The sequence below is a fragment of the Heterodontus francisci genome, chromosome 1 (assembly GCF_036365525.1).
Source record: "Heterodontus francisci isolate sHetFra1 chromosome 1, sHetFra1.hap1, whole genome shotgun sequence".
Classification (NCBI taxonomy): domain Eukaryota; kingdom Metazoa; phylum Chordata; class Chondrichthyes; order Heterodontiformes; family Heterodontidae; genus Heterodontus; species Heterodontus francisci.
In genome coordinates, this window is record NC_090371.1 from 276,584,564 (window position 1) to 276,609,703 (window position 25,140).

The 25,140-nt window shown below is 44.1% G+C and overlaps 1 protein-coding gene across 7 annotated transcripts in view; it reads left to right on the top strand.

Moving 5' to 3' along the window:
* Window positions 1-1,662: 1,662 nt before the first annotated feature.
* Window positions 1,663-25,140, top strand: part of ccser1 (coiled-coil serine-rich protein 1) — a 1,304,709-nt gene continuing 1,281,231 nt past the window's right edge. For all 7 annotated transcript variants that reach the window (XM_068045908.1, XM_068045891.1, XM_068045926.1 and 4 more), the window contains exon 1: window positions 1,663-1,830. The gene's annotated coding sequence lies outside the window, so the exon portion shown is untranslated. The remainder of the gene's footprint in view (window positions 1,831-25,140) is intronic.

Below are 25,140 nucleotides of genomic sequence, written 5' to 3' on the forward strand. Positions count from 1 at the left end.
GATCCAATGAAGAAGAGTCAAATAGCAATTTGATCTTTCATGTATTTTTACAATGACTGTCCACCTTTAGCAGGGATAAAGGAGATAGTATTCAGGGCTGAAGTGACTCCAAGATGATATGCTCGGCTGTGGAAGTTTTGATACCTGAACCAGGGCAGTCCACAGTCCTCCAAGGCGCTGTTAATGATCAATGACAAGCCAGTCAGATATTTCTCTCTTGGCTTCAGATAATTCTGCAAGCCAGTGTTTCAGTGGACAGTGGCTCTGGTTGAACAAGCAGATGGTATTTTACCAGTGCTGTGTAAAATAGGAATTGCTAGACAAAAAAAAACACCAAGGTCCATCTAGTTTGTCTTCTACTCTCCTGGTCATTGCATGATGCAAAGATATTGGAGTTATGAACTAACATAGTAATCAAGCTCTATCAATTAGTCTACAAAATATCCAGACCTTATATGATGAAATCCTCAGTGGTGGAGAGTGTTGGGAGCCAAACGTCTGAAATCACCTGTTCCTCCCAAGCATGCTACACTTAACCACATGTCAAGTCTCAGATTCCTCACATACTGTTTCTCAAAATGTTACTTTCTGAAAGAGTCTATCTGATTTGAATCTTAATGAATCAACACTTTCTCTTTTCATTGTGCGCTGATAAGCTGTGTGGCTTTAATTTATTAATCTCCGGCAGGCCCCCTAAACACAATTTGGAGGTGCTAAACTCCTGGATTTAGGTAACTGGAGTGTGTTTTTCTAGGAAAAGAGTGTGCACTTTATACTAAGCAAATAGATTTGATAAGTATAGCACTCTCAATACCTTGATATGTCTGTGTGTGTGTGCTTGCTTGTGTGTGTGTTAGAGTGCATCTGTGTGTCTGTGTAAGTGGGTCTGTGTCTGTTTATGTATGTGTCTGTTTCTGCATCTGTGTGTACCTCTGTTTATGTGTGTTTTTATGCCTGTGTGTGTGTTTTTGCATGTGTATGCCTGTGTGTTTATGTTTGTGTGCATGCATCACTGTGTGTGTGTATGTGTGTGGGTCTGTGTGTGTTTGTGTGTCTGTGCATGTCTGAATGTGTATCTATGTGTGTTTGCATGTGTGTCTGTGTGTGCATCTATGTGTGTGTCTGTTGGTGTGAGTTTGTATGTGTCTTTTTGTGTTTGCCTGTTTGTGTGAATGTGTGTTTTTGTGGATGTCTCTGTGTCTGCCTCTGTATGTATTTGTATGTCTGTTTGTGTGCATCTACGTATGTGTGTCTGTGTGTTGGTTTGTGTGTTTGTGCATCTAATCTCTGTGTGTTTGTGTAGGTGTATGTCTGTTTTTTGTATGTGTGCTTGTCCCATCGAGGCATTCAAATTATCTGAAAAGGAAGAATGTGCAGGGTTATGGGGAGAAGGCAGGGGAATGGCAATAAGTGAATTGCTCATTCGGAGAGCTGGTGCAGACATGATGGGCCGAATGACCTCCTTCTGTGCTGTAACAATTCTTTGATTCTGTCATTCTGTGTGTGCATCCATGTCTGTCCGTGTGTGTGTTGGTGTAAATGTGTCTGTGTGTGTCTCAGGTAATGTGCAAATTACTTGGATTGCTCTAGGACCCGGGGGAAGCGCCGTGCGCTGGGGCTACGCTGGGCACGTCAGTGATTGAATATACACGGAAGAGGAGGAGGCGGAGGCTGCAGCCAGTCAGTGAGGTACAAAGAGCTAGACATTCACCTTTAAATCCGTCCATTTAAAAATACACTTCGCAGTCCCGGCGCCGGCTCTAATGGATACAACCTTCTACCTGAGCACAGAGGAGGACAACGACCAGCGGGCTTAGACTGACAAGACAGGTAAAAGGAGCAATTCCCAACATGTTTGTTTCTCTCTCTCTCCTTTCCCTTGCTTGCTGCGTGCGTTTATCCAGAAAGTGTCAGGTGGCGCAGAGACACACTGGATCTGAGTGTTTATCTGGAACGCACTGACAGGCCTCATTGCTGTTACTCCTGGGAGAAAAATAAGAGATATCCTACGCACACTGCTTCCAAAAAATAAGAAGCAGGAGCTTGCTGAGGTGCAGACCTTCATGTGGCGGGTTTGTCACGGGCTGTTAGCGTAAAATATTGAGAATAAAATTGTATCACTGACTCCCCACAATGAGACATGTATCCACATTGCGTCCCGTCTGGGAGCAGAGCGCAAGCGCGGGGCTCCATAGCACACACAGAAGGTGGTATGAATTGTATTGTAATTAATTTTATGTATAATATCCGTTTCACAACAGATCTGCTTCCCTTTTGTTATTCACTCTGCAACCACAGGGAGCCAGATAGCAAACGTATTGCTTTTTCATGCAGTTACATTTTGTAATTCTAGAGGCAGGGTTTGTTCGGTGTGTCCCACATCCAAATATCAATGATTACATCAGGATAGGATAGATAAAGATTTTTTTCCCTGTTGCAAGCTCGACAGACGTTGACTATTACACGTTTTGAGTCAAATCCTCGCCACTTCCATTCTAGTGTGTTTTCCAGCCTTTTGTCATTTTGTAAACTGTATGGTGTTTACTGAGCACCTGCTGCTTTCAATGTATTTTCGCAACTAACATTTCACCTTCAAGATCAACAGTATGTTTACTGCCACTTGACCTTTGTGTACAGTACTGATCAAATATTGTTTCCCGAACTGAACATTTATTGGTTACTGAATCTTAAATGTTACAGTGTAGAGATTTTGGTGACACTAACTCAGAGCTCAGCAAACTGGTAAAATTGTAATTCCCTCAAGTGTGAGGAACTTAACATTCTCGCAACAAAGTTTTAACAACTACAATTTGTTCTGGTTCCAGGCCGCCTGAGAAATGTAATTTATTTGTATTTCCTTTTATTCTCATTGTACAACTTTCAACACCAGAGACATAAATATTGTAGCTGTTGCACAGTGTAATAGGCGGGATTAACATATTTCGAAAGCTGTAACAATCAGCCATGAAAAAGGTCTATTTATGCTGAGGCGAATGATCATATCAATGTATTTGAAAGCTTGTGTGCGTGAAAATAGTTACTGTTATTATATGCAAAGTGTAACAGTTTCCATCCCTTCGCCCCATTGTTCGCCTGTCTGTCAGTCCAGATACACACTCTCACACACTTATATACACACTTCCAGCTCTTTAGGTCGTCCAGCTGTGTATGAAACCTTCCCTGTCCAAAGACATTTTGGCCCACTGCATTCGGGTGTTACTGCTGTTCTGCTGTATGTTGCCGAGAGGTAAGCTGGGCATTGGAGGAACCCTGTATTGTGATTTCCTGCAGTCCATATTGCTTTCGCTGGGGCTGAGCAGTGCTCGCTGCACAACCCCTAAATACCGTGTTTTGCCGCTGATGAGGTTAAGTGTCTGGAACTAATGGATTGCTTCAAGATTATGGTTCTGCCCTTTGACCAGTGACATAAACAACATGCCTCATTCCTGGTGACAATATCCTGCCTTTTCTATGTGCAATATCTTGGCTGGTATGTCATTCGGGATCAAGGGTCAGTGCAACAAGACGTTAAGATATCATTATATAGGTGGGCAGGACTGTGTCTCCCCTTCAGTCTTTGAGGGATGGATGATGCAGAATGGTTTCCAAGGGGCTTGTTCTGAACTACCTGAGTTTTATTTATCGATCATTCAAGAAAATGTACTGAGAGGGAAAAATATTGCAGACACTGGAAATACTGAACAAAGAAGTAAAAGTGAGAACTACACAACAGGCTGTCCAGCTCAAGTGGCGGGAGCAAGTTTCTGGTTCTATCAGAGGGGTACACACCTTTTAAACGTGGATGATCTCTCCGCCAGATTTTTTAAAGACAGGTAATGTTATTAAAGTGTGCCGGTAAAAGTTTCTTTTGATTTGTAGATCACACTTTAATCCTGCATAGTTTTCCCAACTCAGAGCATTTTCAGTAAGATTAAACCTGATGGGTTGACACGGTTGTGACTTAATCGTGTTGTATCTGCTAATATGACCTGACGTTAATACGTAGACTGGAAAATGTATTTCAAGAAGACGTAGCGCCCCTTATTGTATTCACTTGAGTTTCGAAAGTTCATGAACCTGACGGATCATTCTGTTTCAACGCGAAAAAGTACCGACTTTTTGCTCACTGATTTTAATCAAGACAAAACAGCTTAAAGCAATTTGAAATACAGTCTTCAGGTTGAGGTTACTGTCGAACAAAGGCTCAGAGCTATATTCAGAAGGTTCATGCCATCAGATTTTACGATCATTTCCTTCAGTGGGAGCATTGCAGCACAGAAGGAGGCCATTCGGCCCATCGTCTCTGTGCCAGCCCTTTGAAAGAGTTCTCCAATCAGTCCCACTCCCTTGCTCTTTCCCCATCGCCCTACAGATTTCCCTCTTTCAAGTATTTATTATCCAATTCCTCTTTGAAAGTTGTTAGATCTGCCATCTTTTCAGGCAGTGCAGCAGAGGTGGTGCATGAGGCCCTCCTGTCCCCATCGTGGGGCACTTCCAGATTTTAAAAGCCCATGTCTGATTTGCGAAAATATAACTCAAAAGTATTTGTAATAAGGTCTCATTCTTAAGAAGGGTGAGGTTTTATAAGAAGGCATCAGTCCACTTTGTCAGTGAATTAAGCACTGGTATTTCTGCATCTAATTTATTTTTAACTGGAAACATTTGGACACATACATAAGAATTCGCAGGAGTCGGCCATTCGGCCCCTCAAGTCCGCTCCGCCATTCGATAAGATCAGGGCTGATCTGATTGGGGCTTCAACTCTACTTTCCTGTCTGCCCCCATAACCTTTGACTCCCTTGTCAATCAATCTATCTAACTCAGCCTTTGAAATATTTAATGACCCAGCCTCCACTGCTCTCTGGGGAAGAGAATTCCACAGACTAAATAAACCCTTTAAGAAAAAAAAAATTCTCATCTCGTCTTAAATGGGAGACCTCTTATTTTTAAACTGTGTCTTCTAGTCTTTCCCATAAGGGGAAACATCTTTCAGCATCCACCCTGTCAGGTCCCCCTCAGTATCTTTTCTTACTTGGCTGCAAGGAGTCACCTGGATCATGCACATCATAGTTTGTACCATTTTGCCCCTCCTCTTAAACAGAGTGGCGAGCTGTCAAAGCCTACCGAGTGCATTTCGATATCCCCAGAGGTCTGGGCCAGTGTTGAGTGCCACCAGATACGTCTCATTGAAAAACTGTTGCAAAGGGTGATGTCGCTGTTTATTCTGCATAAAACGTGGCAAGGGCGTCCCAGTGCAGGTGTATGACTTTAAGGCAGGCGGGGAGTGACTGTCCCAACGGCCCAGGCAATGAACACATGAGCAGGAAGGGCTTTCTATGTTCGAGGGGCGGAATGAATGGGCAAGGGGCTCCGGTGTTTGTTCCAGCGGGGCATTACTCGCCGGGAAGGGCAATCTGCTGCTTTATTCTGTGTGTCGACAGTTTGATTGGTGCGGAATGGGGAATTGTCTGTTTCTGCAGTTTATTTTATTTATTTGCTGTGTTGTTTTTGAAAACCGGCTCCTCCGCCAGCCAAAACACATTAGTCACAAAATGATGAGTGGGTCTGCAGCCCGATGTTGAATGGGTTCCGATCGCAATCTGCAAACACGGGGATGCGGTGGTTTTGTGTTGCTGTGTTTCTGCAGTGTTTCTATATACGGGTTTGTACCCCCCACCCCACCCCCGGCAAGCTTGGCTACAATAGATTACCAAGAAAAAGGGAGACTGATTGAATTCAAAGGGATCTGGCTCATTTAGGCAAATTAGCTCAGTCAAAACTGTTAGATTTTAATGTTGGATAACGTGTGGCAGGCAGTATGAAAGGTGCATGTGATGACAGAATAATCTTTGGCAAAGGCAGACAATAATAAGGATTTGGATGTGCTTGTTGACCATTCATTGAATATATCCAGCTGTTACCATCACAAAGGCTGCTGACTTCTGCCTCCTAAATATCTCTGCCCCTGCCTCTGCTCATTCGCTGCTGAATCCCTTATCCACGCTTTTATCTCTGGATTCCACTATTCCAGTGTTCTCCTGGTTAGCCTCCCTCCTTCCACCCTTCATAAGCATGAGCTCATCCAAAACTTTGCCCATATCATAACTTACAACAACTCCTGTTCAACCATTAGTTGAACGAGTTTCGGAGCCACGAGGTCATGCTGCAGCTGTACAAAACTCTGGTGAGACCGCACCTGGAGTATTGCGTGCAGTTCTAGTCACCGCATTATAGGAAGGATGTGGAAGCTTTGGAAAGGGTGCAGAGGAGATTTACTGGGATGTTGCCTGGTATGGAGGGAAGGTCTTACGAGGAAAGGCTGAGGGACTTGAGGTTGTTTTCGTTGGAGAGAAGGAGGAGGAGAGGTGACTTAATAGAGACATATAAGATAATCAGAGGGTTAGATAGGGTGGATAGTGAGAGTCTTTTTCCTCGGATGGTGATGGCAAACACGAGGGGACATAGCTTTAAGTTGAGGGGTGATAGATATAGGACAGATGTTAGAGGTAGTTTCTTTACTCAGAGAGTAGTAGGGGCGTGGAACGTCCAGCCTGCAACAGTAGTAGACTAGCCAACTTTAAGGGTATTTAAGTGGTCATTGGATAGACATATGGATGAAAATGGAATAGTGTAGGTCAGATGGTTTCACAGGTCGGCGCAACATCGAGGGCCGAAGGGCCTGTACTGCGCTGTAATGTTCTAAATTCTAAATTAGTCTTGTGCTTTCTGACCTACATTGACTTCCGGTCCACCAATGACTCTATTTTAACATTGTCATCTCTGGGTTCAAATTCCTTCTTAGCCTCAACCCTCGACAAAATCTCTGCACCTGCAACTCTGTCCTATTGTGGATCCCTCACTTCCATCACTCCGCCATTGGTGACTGTGCCTTTAGCCATCTGGACCCTAAGCTCTGGAATTGCCCCCTCCCTAAACTTCTCCACCTCCTTTTTAAAATGCTACTTTAAATCTACCTCTTGACCAAGCTGAGTCTTAGTGTATCCTTCCTCGGCTCAGTGTCAATATTTCTCTGATTATTCTCCTATGAAGAATACCACTTGGGAGGTTTTACTAAGTTAAAGGTGCTATATAAATGCAAGTTGTTACCATTGAGGCTAATGAAGCAACTGGACGGAGTTCAAGACCATTGGACTAAGTCAAACTTCTTTTTGGCTTGGATAGGTTGCTGGTCAGGCCATGTTTGGAAAATTGCAATTTTTTATTTTCATTAGAGGATGTAGGCATCGCTGGCAATGCCAACATTTATTGCCTGTCCCTAATTACCCTTGAGAAGATGGTGGTGAGCTGCTTTCTTGAATACAATTGAATGACGTTCCAGGCCATTTTAGAGGGCAGTTAAGAATCAACTGTATCGCTGTGGGTCTGGAGTCACACTGGGTAAGGACAGCAGATTTCCTTCCCTAATAGACATTAGTGAACAAATTGGTTTTTTTAAAATGACAATCCAGTAGTTTCATGGTCACCATTACTGATGCTGGCTTTTTATTCCAGATTTACTTAATTAACTGCATTTAAATTCCCCAGCTGCCACAGTGGATATTTGAGCCCCCCTCCCTTTTTTAAAGGATTTGAGGCATGGGAGAGAACACAAGAACACAAGAAATAGGAGCACGAGTAGACCATATGGCCCATTGAGCCTGCTCCGCCATTCAATACGATCATGGCTGATCTTGGGCTTCAATTCCACTTTTCTGCCCGCTCCCCATATCCCTTGATTATGCTCCGGAGTCATGAGAGGGTTCAGAGAAGAATGACACAACGATGATTCTGTGATTGAAACCCCAAAATGTAAATAGGAACTCCCAGAACTGAATTTGTTTTCACTGGGAAGGAAAGGTTGGTAGGATACATGATCCAGCTTCTCAAAATACTGATAGAACCAGATAACCAGGATATGCAGATGCAAGCAAGTTATTTAACTTGCACTGTTCAGTGCAGTACTGGAAGATATGGGTATAATGTTCCAATCTTTTTATGCAAGACTCGATTAGAAAGATTTCTGCTCTCTACTTCTGCAGAAGACTGGTTACTTGGAATTATTTATGAGCTGAAGAGGTTCCTGCTGTGTAATTACCACTTGTACCCAAGAAAACAGTGAATGTCTGGTTAGGAACAGATTATCAGGATGAAACGTAAGGATGATTGATTGCAGTGGAGCATGATGTTTCCTGGCCTGTTGGGGCAATGGCAGTGTCATGCCGAGGATGGAACCAGCATGGAATGCATATTGTTAGTTATGGAATTGGGAGGGTATTCTGGACACTTTGGGGAGCAGAGTAGGAAAACATTGCGGGAGATTAAATAGGAGTGGGTAGAGTCATGAGAAGAGCATGAAAAATGACCAGCAACCACTCCGTCCACATACCAAGCATGATATGCTCTGTCAATGGATTCTACCTGCCCTGTTTCAGCTCTTGAGGAAGATTTCTGCAAAATTCCTGGCTGCCGGGTAAAACTAAGAAGGAGAGGTGGGAAGGAGACAAGCTGACACCTGATGTGAAGGAATGCTTATGGTTTGAGAAAGGTAAAGTTTTTGGAGTTGGAAGGAAAGAAACCTGAGGCTTGAAGGGGTGCAAGAAGAATACGGTAATAGTTCTGGAAATTAAAAACTGCAACAACCAGCAGTGGCACCACGGCTGGCACTGTTGTTCAGCAGGGAGGGACAAAGCACAGAAGAGCAATAGTTATAGGGGATTCTATAGTCAGGGGCACAGATAGGCGCTTCTGTGGACTTGAAAGAGACTCCAGGATGGTATGTTGCCTCCCTGGTGCCAGGGTCAAGGATGTCTCTGAACGGACAGGGGGCATTCTGAAGGGGGAGGGTGAACAGCCAGAGGTTGTGGTACACATCGGTACCAACGACATAGGCAGGAAGAGTGATGAGGTCCTACAGGGGGAGTTTAGGGAGTTAGGTAGAAAGTTTAAAAAAAACAGGACCTCTAGGGTTTTAATCTCGGGATTACTCCCTGTGCCAGTGAGGCTAGAAATAGGAAGATAGTGCAGTTTAACACGTGGCTGAACAGCTGGTGTAGAAGGGAGGGTTTCAGATATCTGGACTATTGGGATCTCTTCAGGGACAGATGGGACCTGTACAAGAAGGACGGGTTGCATCTAAACTGGAGGGGCACAAATATCCTGGCTGCGAGGTTTGCTAGCGTCACTCAGGAGGATTTAAACTAGTGTGGCAGGGGGGTGGTAACCAGAGCAGTAGGACAGCAAGTGAAATAAATGAGGGGGAACTAGTAAATAAGGCCAGTAAGACTAAGAGGAAGAGCAAGCAGGGAGATGTTGCGGAGCACAGCGGGACTGGTGGTCTGAAGTGCATTAGTTTCAATGCAAGAAGTATAACAGGTAAGGCAGATGAATTTAGAGCTTGGATTAGTACTTGGAACTATGATGTTGTTGCTATTACAGAGACTTGGTTGAGGGAAGGACAGGATTGGCAGCTAAATGTTCCAGGATTTAGAAGCTTCAGGCGGGATAGAGGGGGATGTAAAAGGCGTGGAGGAGTTGCATTACTGGTTAAGGAGAATATCACAGCTGTACTGCGGGAGGACACCTCGGAGGGGTCATGCAGCGAGGCAATATGGGTTGAGCTCAGGAATAGGAAGGGTGCAGTCACGATGTTGAGGGTTTGCTGCAGGCCTCCCAACAGCCAGCGGGAGGTAGAGGAGCAGATATGTGGACAGATTTTGGAAAGATGTGAAGGTAACAGGGTTGTCGTGGTGGGTGATTTTAACTTCCCCAATATTGACTGGGACTCACATAGTGCTAGGGGCTTGGATGGGGCAGAATTTGTAAGGAGCATCCAGGAGGGCTTCTTGAAACAATACGTAGATAGTCCAACTAGGGATGGGGCCGTACTAGACCTGGTATTGGGGAATGAGCCCGGCCAGGTGGTTGAATTTTCAGTGAGGGAGCATTTCGGGAGCAGTGACCATAATTCCATAAGTTTTAAGGTACTTGTGGATAAGGATGAGTAGTACTCGGGTAAAGGTGCTAAATTGGGGGAAGGTTAATTATAACAATATTAGGCAGGAACTGAAGAATTTAGATTGGGGGCAGCTGTTTGAGGGTAAATCAACATCTGACATGTGGGAGTCTTTCAAACGTCAGTTGATTAGAATCCAGGACCAGCATGTTCCTGTGAGGAAGAAGGATAAGTTTGGCAAGTTTCGGGAACCTTGGATAACGTGGGATATTGTGAGCCTCGTCAAAAAGAAAAAGGAAGCATTCATAAGGGCTGGAAGGCTAGGAACAGACAAATCCCTTGAGGAATATAAAGACAGTAGGAAAGAACTTAAGCAAGGAGTTAGGAGGGCTAAAAGGGGTCATGAGAAGTCATTGGCAAACAGGATTAAGGAAAATCCCAAGGCTTTTGATACATATATAAAGAGCAAGAGGGTAACCAGGGAAAGGGTTGGCCCACTCAAGGACAGAGAAGGGAATATATGTGTGGAGCCAGAGGAAATGGGCGAGGTACTAAATGAGTACTTTGCATCAGTATTCACCAAGGAGAAGGACTTGGTGGATGATGAGCCCAGGGAAGGGGGTGTAGATAGTCTCAGTCATCTCCTTATCAAAAAGGAGGAGGTGTTGGGTGTCTTGCAAAGCATTAAGGTAGATAAGTCCCCAGGGCCTGATGGGATCTACCCCAGAATACTGAGGGAGGCAAGGGAAGAAATTGCTGGGGACTTGACAGAAATCTTTGCATCCTCGTTGGCTACAGGTGAGGTCCCAGAGGACTGGAGAATAGCTAATGTTGTTCCTTTGTTTAAGAAGGGTAGCAAGGATAATCCAGGAAATTATAGGCCGGTGAGCCTTACGTCAGTGGTAGGGAAATTATTGGAGAGGATTCTTCGGGACAGGATTTACTCCCATTTGGAAACAAACAAACTTATTAGCGAGAGGCAGCATGGTTTTGTGAAGCGGGGGTCGTGTCTCACTAATTTGATTGAGTTTTTTGAGGAAGTGACGAAGATGATTGATGAAGGAAGGGCAGTGGCTGTTATCTATATGGACTTTAGTAAAGCCTTTGACAAGGTCCCTCATGGCAGACTGGTGCAAAAGGTGAAGTCACATGGGATCAGAGGGGAGCTGGCAAGATGGATACAGAACTGGCTCTGTCATAGAAGACAGAGGGTAGCAGTGGAAGGGTGCTTTTCAGATTGGAGGGATGTGACTAGTGGTGTTCCGCAGGGATCAGTGCTGGGACATTTGCTGTTTGTAGTATATTAAATGATTTGGAGGAAAATGTCGCTGGTCTGATTAGTAAGTTTGCGGACGACACAAAGGTTGTTGGAGTTGCGGACAGTGATGAGGATTGTCAGAGGATACAGCAGGATATAGATCGGTTGGAGACTTGGGCGGAGAAATGGCAGATGGAGTTTAATCTGGACAAATGTGAGGTAATGCATTTTGGAAGGTCTAATGCAGGTGGGAAGTATACAGTAAATGGCAGAACCCTTAGGAGTATTGACAGGCAGAAAGATCTGGGCGTACAGGTCCACAGGTCACTGAAAGTGGCAACGCAGGTGGATAAGGTAGTCAAGAAGGCATACGGCATGCTTGCCTTCATCGGTCAGGGCATAGAGTATAAAAATAGGCAAGTCATGCTGCAGCTGTACAGAATTTTAGTTTGGCCACACTTAGAATATTGCGTGCAATTCTGGTCGCCACACTACCAGAAGGACGTGGAGGCTTTGGAGAGGGTACAGAAGAGGTTTACCAGGATGTTGCCTGGTCTGGAGGGCATTAGCTATGAGGAGAGGTTGGATAAACTCGGATTGTTTTCACTGGAACGACGGAGGTGGAGGGGTGACATGATAGAGGTTTACAAAGTTATAAGCGGCATGGACAGAGTGGATAGTCAGAAGCTTTTTCCCAGGGTGTAAGAGTCAGTTACTAGGGGACATAGGTTTAAGGTGTGAGGGGCAAAGTTTAGAGGGGATGTGTGAGGCAAGTTCTTTACACAGAGGGTGGTGAGTGCATGGAACATGTTGCCGGGGGAGGTGGTGGAAGCAGGTACCATAGAGACATTTAAGAGGCATCTTGACAAATACATGAATAGGATGGGAATAGAGGGATGCGGACCCCGGAAGTGTAGAAGGTTTTAGTTTAGGCAGGCATCAAGATCAGCGCAGGCTTGGCGGGCCGAATGGCCTGTTCTTTGTTCTTTGTTCCTTTTAGCAGTGGTTGATTTTTCACATGTTAGTGAATTCAAATACTATCCCAGAAAGATTGACAAGCCATGGGGAAGATTATTGTAATTATGTGATGGATTTCTTTCCTTCTATATTTCATGTGTGTCTAATCAATGAAGATAGAAGGCCATATCTACATCAAATCAGGTCATTTACTCTTTTATAGTCTTAAAGATTTGATGTTAGCTGCAAAAAATCTCTTCATTTCACTGAGTCATTTGACCCGTGGGCATTTTCAGAAGTATGAACTAAATAAAAATAAAAAAACCAAGGCTGTACATTTTAATGAAGTGTATTTGTTGAATTGCATCTTTTCCATCAAGACAAAAAACTTACAGATTCTCCCTTCAAACAATTGTTTAAGCTGTTTTTTACCCCATAGAAGTGCATTTGATGGCAGGTGCCCAAAGTGGCGCTCTACAGTACAAAGGAGTTGAAGTTGGCGGCAGATGTCTAGTTGTACCTCCTCCAGCTAAATGCCACAGTGCAATGGAGCTGAAGGGCTGGAGCCAATGGGATTGGACCACAAAGGTTCTGTTGGATTAAGGGAACTGCTTTTTATGAAGTCGGCTCCTTACGAATCTCCATATTACCCAGCATCGCCGCAGTGACCTATTCCCAACTTGTAGCCTAAAGTCAGAGAGAACTTCTAGAGGTTGCTGTCCTGAAACAAGAGCCTAGAACTAGGGCAAAAGTGAAATGCCCTTGGAATGCATCAGAGATCTTTGTTGTTGTCCCCATTGCCTTGTATGGAAATTCACTCCAAATATTTCTGTCAAGAATTTCCTGACGTCAGTACTAAATTTTCCTTTTGTCAGTCACACCCATGCCTCCTTGTTCTACTGGTTGAACTTGAAGGAGTCTTGCAGATTTGAATTTCCGTACGACTCACTGCTTGCACGACTGAGCTTGATTTTTCTGATCAGCTTTAATTTTCATGCCTGTTTTAAAATGATGCAAGTCAGAAGATTCAGGATCTGAGGTCCCTGTAGTTCTTGTGAAGTTAGGAGATGAGACCGGAATCCAACAATTTACATCTGAAAGTTGTAGATTGACAACTGCACGCAAATCCTTCCATAAAAACCAAACCCTCTCGGCTAAATTTGCATCGGTTCTGACAGATTCAGAAACTCTGGAAATAAAGTATTCCATGTAAAAACGCACCATCCTTGAAACAGAGGCAATACGTGGAATTTTATGCTCTCGCACGAGGTGGGGACAGCATAAAATCGGTTGGGATGGTGGCGGGGGGAGTTGGGTGGCGGGGGGGGTGGTGATGATTGCCACCCTCATCCCAGCCCTGCTGAAATTTAGTCCGAGGTGGTCAGGCTGCCAATTAAGGCCCTTGAATGGGCAATTAACCCCCAATTAAAGGCATCTTGCCACCACAGCCACAATTACCTATGCGGCGGGCAGCTTTGTCGCCGCACAGGAAGCACGGTAGGAAAAACTGAGCTGCTTCCTGGCTCCGGGGGTGGGGAGGTCCCTCGTTCAAAAGTCACCCCCCGCCCATGCTGCCGACACCCCTCCCGCCCTGACCTACCTGAGGCCTTGGTCCAGCACCGCTCTTTGGTCTCCATGACAGTCACCTCCAGCAACAGCCACCGCTAAATCCTAAATGGAAGGCTTGTCGATGTCTACTTATTGGCACTAAACTCAGTGGGCCTTCCGGAAAAGAGGCCACTTGGGGATCCCTGTCAGTTTTCCCTGATGTCGAGACCCCCATTGCCAGCATTAAATTCCCCCCAACATCTCTTACAGATTAAGTTGCTTGCGGATGATAATTAAATGGGCTTGATGGTAACGGTGTGTTTGATTTTAAATTTTATGTATAGACCAAATTTTATCCCCAGTAGCTAAACATTTTGGTATCAAATGGCGACTGTGTCCTTGTTGACTATGACAAGGGCCATTGTTTTAAGTTGCCCTAATAAACCAGCTTTCACTTTAATGGGTTTCTGGGATTTTACTTCTCATTTTGGGGATCACATTCTATTTTTCTAATGGAACCATTGGTTTTTTTGAATGAATAAGTGGAATTCTGTTGATTACATGGTATTCTGTGGTCCTGTCCCATTTTTCTGTGAAAGCTTTAAATCAGCAGCCAGGAACAGAACTTAATGTATGTATCCTAGTTTTTTTTTTGCTGCTGTTTATGAATTTTGTGCAGTCAAGGTGAGGGATATCTGCTAAGAAATGGAAAATGTTTTCATGTTGACCATTCAGTATTGTCACGGTATGCTCTCGGGTCAGGTATTTCTTGGCAAACAGTCCAAAGTAAAGGTCTCTCTGCACTGTCCCGACCTCAGTCAGCATATCTTACTCTGCCAATGTGAAATTTCCGACCACCAGCGCCCCCCCCCCCCCCCCCCACCACCCCCCACTCCCTCCCTCCCCTACCCCAGCAGCCATTGTCATGGTCTCTAGGATAAGTTTTAATGCTGAGGGCTTTCAGCCGTGAATAAGTGGGTTGAAACTGTCAAAACTTTGACTTTGGTCTCTGCTGTACTGTTTTGGGACCATTGCTTATTTTACAGCAGTGATTTTTCAAAACCTTTCTGCATGGGAGGAACCGAACCGCTTGTAAATATTAACAGTCACTCTGACCTCCTGATAAGGTGAAGATATAGTGGCAGCTACCTGAATTAAGTGCCATTGGAAAAAGAGTTTTTAATTAAAACTCAGCAACAGAACCAATAGACAAGTAAATCAAAAAAAGAGATGGCTGATGGACTTGGGTTTGCTTTGGGATCTCCTCTCCGATCCTGAGGACCCCAGTATGAAAACCCATGCTTTAGAGCAGGGATTCTCAGCCTTTTGAAACAATGAGCTGAGACTGCGTGGCACAGCAAGTGAATGGGCTGTGTCTGATTGAAAGTGCTTTTGAGTAAGAGTGAATGATGACTTGCACAACATTGATGAATTGCTCACATTTCAAAAACACATTTGCTATTTGTTGCAGGAATAAATTTTACTTATCACCGTCCTGGGTTATTGCATCTCTGCTGCTGCACCTCTGCAAAGCAGTACGCTGCACAGCACTGAGTGATTTTAAAATAAAATACTCTCCTCCACTGCTCTAATTGAAAACATTATCATATTGGCTCTAATGGAGGCCAGTAACTATTGTAAATTTGCTGTTTAAAATGAATTTAAGAGTGAAAGGAAATGTGGGCTGTCAAATACCTTTTTAACTAAATCAGATTTTTACATTTTTAGCACATATACAGGTTTAAGTAGACAGTTCAGCTGTTTTATGGTATTGGGGTCGGTCTCTCTCTCTCTCTCTCTCTCTCTCATTCATATATACTTAGATATATATTCATGCTTCTTATGGAGACATTTTCCATTATTAATTTCTAGGTCCATATTTATAACAATCAGTGCCAATCTAAACTCATGACTCTGTATAGCCTGGCCACTCAGTTCTATAGCTCTTGGGTCCAAAGGGATCAAAAGATATGGGGCGAAAGTGGCAACAGACTACTGAATTGGGTGATCATAATGAATGGCGGAGCAGGCTCGAAGGGCCGAATGGCCTACTCCTGCTCCTATTTTCTATGTTTCGGTGTTTCTTCACCTGAACTTTTTCCTCAATAAATGGTGTTGTTAATGGTCAAATTAGAGACGATCATAGCTTGCCATTGTGAGAGATTGAGGGAGACAGAGAGATGGTGTACAGTCTAATTTGATGCTTTTTGCTTATAAAAATTTGAATTTTTAAAAGCAAATAAAGCCTCTGAGGAAAATGAATAGAAAGATAGGTTAGGAGATTAGGACTTGAAAGAGACTCCAGGAAGGTATGTTGCCTCCCTGGTGCCAGGGTCAAGGATGTCTCTGAACGGACAGAGGGCATTCTGAAGGGGGAGGGTGAACAGCCAGAGGTTGTGTTACACATCGGTACCAATGACATAGGCAGGAAGTGTGATGAGGTCCTGCAGGGGGAGTTTAGGGAGTTAGGTACTAAGTTAAAAGCCAGGACCTCTAGGGTTGTAATCTCTCGATTACTCTCTGTGCCACGTGCCAGTGAGGCTAGAAATAGGAAGATAGTGCAGCTAAACACGTGGTTGAGCAGCTGGTGTAGAAGGGAGCGTTTCAGATATCTGGACCATTGGGCTCTCTTCAGGGACAGATGAGACCTGTACAAGAAGGACGAGTTGCATCTAAACTGGAAGGGCACTAATATCCTGGCTGCAAGGTTTGCTAGCGTCACTCGGGAGGGTTTAAACTAGTGTGGCGGGGGGTGGGAACCAGAGCAGTTGGACAGCTAGTGAAGTAAATGAGGAGGACATAGTAAATAAGGCCAGTAAGACTAAGAGGAAGAGCAGGCAGGGAGATGTTGCTGAGCACAGTGGGACTGGTGGTCTGAAGTGCATTTGTTTCAATGCGAGAAGTATAACAGGTAAGGCAGATGAACCTAGAGCTTGGATTAGTACTTGGAAATATGATGTTGTTGCTATTAGAGACTTGGTTGAGGGAAGGGCAGGAGTGGCAGCTAAATGTTCCAGGCTTTAGAAGCTTCAGGCGGGATAGAGAGGGATGTAAAAGGGGTGGAGGAGTTGCATTACTGGTTAAGGAGAATATCACAGCTCTACTGCGGGAGGACACCTCGGAGAGGTCATGCAGCGAGGCAATATGGGTGGAGCTCAGGAATAGGAAGGGTGCAGTCACGATGTTGGGGGTTTACTACAGGCCTCCCAACAGCCAGCGGGAGGTAGAGGAGCAGATATGTGGACAGATTTTGGAAAGATGTAAAGGTAACAGGGTTGTAGTGGTGGGTGATTTTAACTTCCCCAATATTGACTGGGACTCACTTAGTGCTAGGCGCTTGGATGGGGTAGAATTTGTGAGGAGCATCCAGGAGGGCTTCTTGAAACAGTATGTAGATAGTCCAACAAGGGATGGGGCCATTCTGGACCTGGTATTGGGGAATGAGCCCGGCCAGGTGGTCGAAGTTTCAGTGAGGGAGCATTTCGGGAGCAGTGACCATAATTCCATAAGTTTTAAGGTACTTGTGGGTAAGGATAAGAGTAGTCCTCGGGTGAAGGTGCTAAATTGGGGGAAGGCTAATTATAACAATATTAGGCAGGAACTGAAGAATTTAGATTGGGGGCGGCTGTTTGAGGGTAAATCAACATCTGACAAGTGGGAGTCTTTCAAACGTCAACTGATTAGAATCCAGGACCAGCATGTTCCTGTGAGGAAGAAAGATAAGTTTGGCAAGTTTCGGGAAGCTTGGATAACACGGGATATTGTGAGCCTCGTCAAAAAGAAAAAGGAAGCATTTGTAAGGGTTGGAAGGCTAGGAACAGATGAAGCACTTGAGGAATATAAAGACAGTAGGAAGGAACTTAAGCAAGGACTCAGGAGGGCTAAAGGGGGTCATGAAAAGTCATTGGCAAGCAGGATTAAGGAAAATCCCAAGGCTTTTTATACATATATAAAGAGCAAGAGGGTAACCAGGGAAAGGGTTGGCCCACTCAAGGACAGAGATGGGAATCTATGCGTGGTGCCAGAGGAAATGGGCGAAGTGCTAAATGAGTACTTTGCATCAGTATTCACCAAGGAGAAGGACTTGGTGGATGATGAGCCGAGGGAAGGGAGTGCAGATAGTCTCAGTCATCTCATTATCAAAAAGGAGGAGGTGTTGGGTGTCTTGCAAAGCATTAAGGTAGATAGGTCCCCAGGGCCTGATGGGATCTACCCTAGAATACTGAGGGAGGCAAGGGAAGAAATTGCTGGGGCCTTGACAGAAATCTTTGCATTATCATTGGCCACAGGTGAGGTCCCAGAGGACTGGAGAATAGCCAATGTTCTTCCTTTGTTTAAGAAGGGTGGTAAGGATAATCTAGGAAATTATAGGCCGGTGAACCTTACGTCAGTGGTAGGGAAACTATTAGAGAGGATTCTTCGGGACAGGATTTACTCCCATTTGGAAACAAACAAACTTGTTAACGAGAGACAGCATGGTTTTGTGAAGGGGAGGTCGTGTCTTACTAATTTGATTGAGTTTTTTGAGGAAGTGATGAAGATGATTGATGAGGGAAGGGCGGTGGATGTTGTCTATATGGACTTTAGTAAAGCCTTTGACAAGGTCCTGCATGGCAGACTGGTGCAAAAGGTGAAGTCACACGGGATCAGAGGTGAGCTGGCAAGATGGATACAGAACTGACTCAGTCACAGAATACAGAGGGTATCAGTGGATGGGTGTTTTTCTGAATGGAGGGATGTGACTAGTGGTGTGCGGCAGGGATCAGTGCTGGGACCTTTGCTGTTTGTAGTATAGATAAATAATTTGGAGGAAAATGTAGCTGGTCTGATTAGTAAGTTTGCGGACGGCCCAAAGGTTGGTGGAGTTGCGGACAGTGATGAGGATTGTCAGAGGATGCAGCAGGATATAGATCGGTTGGAGACTTGGGCGGAGAAATGGCAGATGGAGTTTAATTTGGACAAATGTGAGGTAATGCATTTTGGAAGGTCTAATGCAGGTGGGAGGTATACAGTAAATGGCAGAACCCTTAGGAGTATTGACAGGCAGAGAGATCTGGGCGTACAGGTCCACAGGTCACTGAAAGTGGCAACGCAAGTGGATAAGGTAGTCAAGAAGGCATACGGCATGCTTGCCTTCATCGGTCGGGGCATAGAGTATAAAAATTGGCAAGTCATGTTGCAGCTGTACAGAATCTTCGTTAGGCCACACTTAGAAGATTCCGTGCAATTCTGGTCGCCACACTACCAGAAGGACGTGGAGGCTTTGGAGAGGGTACAGAGGAGGTTTACCAGGATGTTGCCTGGTCTGGAGGGCATTAGCTATGAGGAGAGGTTGGAAAAACTCAGATTGTTTTCATTGGAACGACGGAGGTGAAGGGGCGACATGATAGAGGATTACAAAGTTATGAGCGGCATGGACAGAGTGGATAGTCAGAAGCTTTTTCCCAGGGTGGAAACCTAGGGGACATAGGTTTAAGGTGCGAGGGGCAAAGTTTAGAGGGGATGTGCGAGGCAAGTTCTTTACACAGAGGGTGGTGAGTGCCTGGAACTTGCTGCCGGGGGAGGTGGTGGAAGCAGATATGATAGCGACGTTTAAGAGACATCTTGACAAATACATGAATAGGAAGGGAATAGAGGGATATGGGCCCCGGAAGTGCAGAAGGTGTTAGTTTTGGCAGGCATCAAGATCGGCGCAGGCTTGGCGGGCCGAATGGCCTGTTCCTGTGCTGTACTGTTCTTTGTTCTTTGAGATGGAGAGAATGGAAATGGGTGATGGCGGGGCCTCTGGCCTCTCTCCACCTCCCACTTGGGTGGAGCAGTGATTGGTGGGTTAAGAATGAGCTGACTGGTAGGAAGGGGAATGATAATTGGAAGGTGACGAGATTGAGGGATTGGATGGAAAGGGAGCTTCTGCGAACCACATGTTCCCCATAACCACCATTGTAACTGCAGGGTGCACCACTCCAGTCCAGCCATCCAAAAGGAAACAATAATAGATAACAACAACTACTTGCATTTATATAGTATTGTTAACAGAGCAGAATGTCCCAAGGTGATCTACAGGAGCAATAACGAGCAAAATTTGACACCAAAATATCCAGACAGGTGATCCAAAGCTGATGCCCCACTGACCCCCAGGTGAACATAAAGGATCCCATGGCACTATTTTGAAGGAAAGCAGGAGAATTTCTCTGATGTCCTGCCATTATTTATCCTTCAAACAGCATCAGAAAAACAGATGATCTGGTCATTTTCACATTGCTATTTGTGGAAGCTTGCTGTGTGTGTTTTCTACATTACAACAGTAACTACACAAAAGTACTTGATTGGCTATAAAGTGCTTTAGGACATCCTGAAGTCACGAATTGTGCTATATAAATGCAAGCCTTCTTTCTTTTGGGTCTGCTGAGGATGAAGTGATAGAGATGAATTGAAGACCACAATTCCATTATCAATGCACAATGTGACTATTGGAATGGTAGAAAATAAAGTAGATGGCCTTTGGTCTTCGTTCATCTAGAAATTTCTATATTTCTATACTGTTCAGCCATAATGGGTTGTGTTGAAGTGTATAGTGGGCTGGACCTAGCAAGGCAGATTGTGGTTGTACACAGTGACATTGAACTGACACTTTTCAGTTATTGTACCAATTCAACATTACTCCCTGGTCAGACAAGTAGATGCCTGCTCCCCAGTATCCAAATCACCCTTAATTCTCGAACATTAAAAAGATAGCAGAATAGTTGGTCCTACAGCCAATATTAAAAGGCTTCAAATGAAGATTAAAACGGAAACTGCTGGAAAAGGCAGCAGGCCTGTCAGTGTCTGAAAATGAGGTAATGATTCAGGTGGAGACCCTTCATCAGGGCTGGAAGCAGAGAGATGAGGGAACCCCTGTGCAGGACTGATGAAAATCAAGAGGAGAGAGGGAAGTGGGTAAATTCGAAATGTACACGAGCCAGCTACTATTATACAAAGGCAGCAAATGCACATAATAGCCCGTGACCAGATTGTAAACGTAACTGGAAAAGTTGTCAATTGTACTGAGAAAATACAAAGACCCTTTCAGTCAGGCTGTTCAAAAAGCTTTGCCGTAACTTAGAAACTCCAGGAGCGGAATTCAGTCTTTATTTGGTGATTCTGGAAAGAAATATGGTCTGCTGTGGTACAAAGAAAACAGTTCTTCCATTGGAAGTAATTTTGACTATAAAGCCAATAGATTTAAATTAGGAGTATTTATAAGCCAGTCATGTTGATCCACGACGAGAAATATAGTTTGCTTTTTGATCAGTGCTTTTTGTCCTTCACTTGTCCCATGAGTACAATGTGTCTCCTGAGGAAGTGTTGTTGCTGCATGTTGTGACCAGTCCTTCAAAATCAAGGAGCGACCAATAAAATGAGAAACTGAGAAAAGCGAAAAAGGTGAGTAGCCAAAATGAAAGGGAACTGAGTGAAACGTGAAAGAGAGAAAATGGCAGTAATTTGAAAACTGGTCCAAGGTCTGAAGCTGCTGAGAAGATGAGCCAACATTCTGACATTTCTGTGGTGTTTGGTTAGAACAGTACCATCCAAAAGTGGAAAGGTTGAATGGACGAGGAGAGGGATTGATCTGTAGGAAGGTTGCGAGCATGCTTGTGAATGGATGGGCAGTCTGTGCTTAGTCTCTGCAATGTAGATAAGACAAAATAAAGATTTGCCTTTTTATGTAACACGTTTCACAATGTTAGGATGTCCCAATGTGCTTTACAACCAATGAAGTATTTTTTGAAGCGTTGTCTCTGTTGTAATGTATAAAATGAGGCAGCCAATTTGTGCACAGCAAGGTCCCACAAACAGCCATGATGTAACGACCAGATAACCTGTTTTAGTGATGTTGGTTGAGGGATACATATTGGCCAACACACCTGCTGTTCTTAGAAATAGTGCTTTGGAATCATTTACATTCAGCTGAGATCATGGACAGAGCCTTGGTTTAACGTCTCGTCCAAAAGACTGCACCTCTGACAGTACGTCACTCCCTCAGTAATGCATTGGAGTGTCCGCCGAGATTTTGTGCTCCAGTCTCAGGAATGGGACTTCAACTCATAACCTCCTGACTAAGATCCCATTGTGAGCAGTTTATTTAAAAAAAGGACCTCCTGGAGAACCCTTTTTTAAGTTGTACTGCAGTTACGATGAAAATTAAACTGTATCTCATTGAGATGGCCCTAAATCACTTGTTAAAATGCCATGAGCAACAAATCTGACATTTTCATTCCTGCGGGTCTTGAGTGATGTGCAGAAATTGCCATGCAACTTTGCAATTAAAGCCTACCCGATAATGCAACAGGAAAGTTTCAACCTCTAGATACAGATGACTTTCAAATTTAGCTTCTCGAGGTGAAAGGGTGATGCTTTAAGTACAGTAATTACACCACTCCATTCCTTCGACTGTATGAATCTGCATGTTTTTCTACTTCAAATGTCTGAGCAGAAGGTTAAAATCTGTAATGCAAGGAGAAAAAATGAAACCATAAGGAGCTGGTTTTCACTCTTTGCTGTTGCCTTTTCTTGTTTATATTTCAGAAAACGATGATTTTTTTTTGGTAACCTCATTGTAGAATTATTTCATGCTGTATTAATTCTATATTCCTTGATTTAGTTTGTACCAGGAAATTAATTAAAATCGATTGGTGAAAATTATTTAAGAAGACCGATTGCTCAAATGTCATTTTGTTGTAACTTTTCAACTTCATTAAAACATCTCAAAAGTATTTTTGAATGAGATGAAGGCAGAGCGAAGTGTGAATTTCCAAGGGAAAAAACTTTCAAGAAGAAATGGATGGCAACCTGTATTATTCAACACACTGTGCAATAATGTACATTTCATGTTTTATTTAATGATGGAATGTAGGTGTTGCTCGTAAGGTCAGTAATTATTTCCCATCCTTAAGAAGGTGGTGGTGAGCTGCCTTCTTGAACCACTGCAGTCCATGTGGTGAAGGTACACCCACAGTGCTGTTAGGGAGGGAGTTCTAGGATTTGACTCAGTGACGCTGAAGGGATGGCGATATATTTCCAAGTCAGGATTGGGTGTAACTTAATGTGTTGGAGGTCTTCCCATGTACCTGCTGTCCTCTTCCTTTTAGGTGCAAGTGCAATGGGAGATGCCTTGGTGAGTTGCTACAGTGCATCTTGTAGATGGTACACACTGTGTTTACAAATCACAGCATGTTGACAAAAATGACCATCGCCTCTTCTGCATCCTCTGTCTTTTTTTGTTTACATTTTGTTCTTGAGATAGAATTGCTGGCAAGGCTGAATTTCTTGTGCATCCGTATTTTCCTGAGAAGGTGGTAGTGGGTATTAAGAGCCAGTCACGTGTTGTGGCACAAGAGTTGCGTGTAGGCCAAACAGTCCAGTGGCTTTACATGGTCATTGTGTTCTGGTGCTGTCGTATGTTGTTGAATTCAATTTCCAACTTGCCATGGTGGAATTTGAACTAGTGGATGATTTGCGGGGAAGCTGCGAGGGAAGGCCGAAAGTGGCTGAAAAGTCCAGCAGGGTCAGGGACACAGGCTCTGCTGAATCCAAGAGGGTTTTTATGTTTTTTTTTTGCACCTGGCGACCCACCAAATTAACAGAAGAAATCGATGTGAGGAGCCTGCAGCCAAGGTGTCTTGGACGGTCCCTGGCAATTGGGAGAGGGAGGAGGTCAGCAATTGTTTCTAGAGGTGGGGGAGGGGCATGGGAGGAAGAGAGGACATTGTAGGGGGTGGGGTGGGGGAGATTGGCGATTGGGAGGGGACGAGAGATAGAACGTGATTAGTGCAGGAGCTGCTGAAGGTTTCCTTGAGGGGCTGGGGCAATGGAGGGGACCCACAAGGACTGCTGATAAAGTTACCTGCCTTGTGAAGCTGCCAGCATCTACCTCCCTTTCCTATGCAACAGTGAATTTTAAATCAGGCTCCCAGATGCACTGTGGAAACCTGATTTGAATATGTAAATGAAGTTTCTAATCTCTCCATGAAACCTGTGACAATGAGAACTGGTGCTGCCTGTCAGATTGGGGTCGCGTTTCACGCATTTGATGGTTTAAACCTCCCCAACCTTCTCCTGCCTGTTGTGGAGCGATTAATATTAAGGCCATGATGTCTGGGTTGCTAATCCAGAAGGGCGGCATAGTGGCGCAGTGGTTAGCACCGCAGCCTCACAGCTCCAGCGACCCGGGTTCAATTCTGGGTACTGCCTGTGTGGAGTTTGCAAGTTCTCCCTGTGTCTGCGTGGGTTTCCTCCGGGTGCTCCGGTTTCCTCCCACATACCAAAGACTTGCAGGTTGATAGGTAAATTGGCCATTAGAAATTGCCCCTAGTATCGGTAGGGAAATATATAGGGACTGTTGGGAATATGGAATTAGTGTAGGATTAGTATAAAAATGGGTGGTTGATGGTCGGCACAGACTCGGTGGGCCGAAGGGCCTGTTTCAGTGCTGTATCTCTTCATACATACATAGAACTACATATACTAGAAGTCTAGTTAACAAGAAGTAATGGAGTGGGAATATGTCGTTTTGGATCTGATGGGATGAAAATCCCTTCGCTATGCTGAGTGAAACAAATTTGTTTGGTTTCAGTCTTAGTCTTTAAACAGTGTGAGCCCTCATCACAAAATCGTCTTCCAGTTTGAAGCTACATTTGGGATTAAATTTTAGCTGAAAACTGAGGCTTATGACCTGACTGAAACCAACCAAACTCATTACTTGTAGAGGCCATGAGAAATGTCACCTTGGAATATTAGTGATGCCATTATGAGGTGAGAGCTAAGGTATTAGATTGAAACTATCACACAGTGAATCAGTCTTTGCTCAGAGATTGCCCGATGATGACCTTGAGTTTCCAAAGAGCAAACATGTAGTACCATTCTTCACCTTCATGTGAAAATTTAACAAACTTTAAAAAAAAATTGAAATATTTATGATTTGGTGATCACTAATAATCTTTAACACAACTTGTGAAAATATGTCGTTCTGTTTGTGCTGCAGCATGGTCTTATATAGAAGCATTTACACAAGCCTATGATAGTATGTGTGCATGTCTCTGATGTGCTTGCTATGTTTTATCTGTACAAAAATGCCAGCTTGTTCTGAGATTCTTCCAGCCACCACCCCATGACCCCCATTTATTTAAAAGGATGTACTTGCAGCAGAAATGAGCAGTTCAGCTGACGATAGCTTGTTGCAAGCATAAAATTTATATTCTATTTTGACAGAAGGGTGGATTACTTGTAAGCTGGAAATTTTGGAAATATCTTTTGTGCTTTGATTCAAAGAAAATCATTACTGTTATCCTATAAGAAAAGCATTTATTCCTCCTGTTGAAGTCATTGCTATACCATCTATTCTCTGCAATGCCTAAAGATGTAACGTATTACAGATCCAAAATATTGA